Source organism: Arachis ipaensis, chromosome B01, assembly GCF_000816755.2.
Source record: "Arachis ipaensis cultivar K30076 chromosome B01, Araip1.1, whole genome shotgun sequence".
NCBI classification, from domain to species: Eukaryota; Viridiplantae; Streptophyta; class Magnoliopsida; order Fabales; family Fabaceae; genus Arachis; species Arachis ipaensis.
The window spans coordinates 15,192,667-15,194,384 of NC_029785.2; positions in this window are offsets into that span (position 1 = coordinate 15,192,667).

Below are 1,718 nucleotides of genomic sequence, written 5' to 3' on the forward strand. Positions count from 1 at the left end.
CTGTTCCGCCATTCTTCCTCTCCCTGAACTTGAAGTCGCGATTTCAGTTCTAGTTTACTGACCTGCAATCGCTGTCGCCTTCTCATCGTCTTCCTCTTCACATCGCGCTCGCCTCCAGACATACCTTCCAGTTCTAGATGTCGCTGCTGGGTTCACGTCATCTAGCCACCTGAATAGGAAGAACATAACAGAAAGATTTTTCGAATGTGGCTTCCCATCTTCCTCCTTTTCCAGCCATTACCATCAAAGCCTTCTTTCTCATGTAAGCCTAACTTCTCGTTCCTTTCCTTCCTTAAGTTTCTCAGAAAGATTTTCAATTGAATTTTTATTTCGTTTTCTTGGGAATAAAACACCATTCCCCCTTGAGAAAACACCTTTGACAGAGAAATAAAATGGACACAATCACAACACAAGAATTTAACGTGGAAACTCCAATTACCGGAGAAAAAACCACGGCCATTGTCAAATGACAACCAGAGAATATCACTATGTGAAAATTGTTTCAAGTCTTTCCTTAGCCAGAACCTTTCCAAACTGCACTCTCACAGTGTCACACTGCCTTCCAGCAACAACAACAGCAACCAAAGATCAACCTCAAGCCACAGGACAAAATTCTTTTCTGATGTGGAAGGTCAGACTAGGCTGCAACTACAAAGCATACTAAGAATAAATCCCACCGAACCGAAGCTCTTGATACCACTTGTTGGGAATAAAACACCATTCCCCCTTGAGAAAACACCTTTGACAGAGGAATAAAATGGACACAATCACAATACAAGAATTTAACGTGAAAACTCCAATTACCGGAGAAAAAACCACGGCCGTTGTCAAATGACAACCAGAGAATATCACTATGTGAAAATTGTTACAACACATAGACTTCTTTCTCTTTAACACCGGCACCCCAGTACACCCACACTCTCTCAAAGCAAATATCTAACTACACCTCACAACACTCTCTATTCAAAGAGTACAGAGGAAAAGAAAAATCAGATACAAGCTTAAAGTGTTTCTGACTGGTGCAAAAACAAATGGAGAACTTAGCCTCATATTTATAGCCTAGGCCACCCACTCCATTTGCTATCCTAAGCAATGTGGGACTAATTCAACCAAATCCTAACACGTTTTTAGTTGTTGATCGGTGGTGATTGCTTGTTTTAAATTGGTTTTTTATTTCTCACGTTAATTGGTGGTGGTTGTTGTATTAGTACTTTGGTTCATTAGTTGTTTCTTTCATTCAAATGTCCTTGTGGTTTGAAAGAGCTTGAGTTTGATGGAAGAGAAGTTTGAATTTATGACAGTGAGATTGGTTTCAGAAGAAAATATTTGATTATTAGAAATGCAGAATCAATGAACGAAGGGTGTTATTATCTTTTTGAGAATGAAAAAAAAAAGCCTAATAATTTGAGATAGATTAAAAACGACATAGTTTTGAAACCTTAAGTTTAGGGACTAATTTATCCTATTTGTATATGCAAACAATTGAACTGTCTATGTGTGCTTATTCATGCCTCCATGTCAGCATTTTTGTTTGTCATTGATGGAGAAACAAAGACAAGAATTAATTTATCTGGCAAAGTTAAATTTGGGAGAATTTTGTATGTGTTTTAAAAATTGAAAGGCTAAAATATCCAATCTTAAAAATTTCGAGAACTAATTTAAGTAATTATTCTAAAAAATATTACATAAATTAATAAATATTTCCTAAATTAAATATA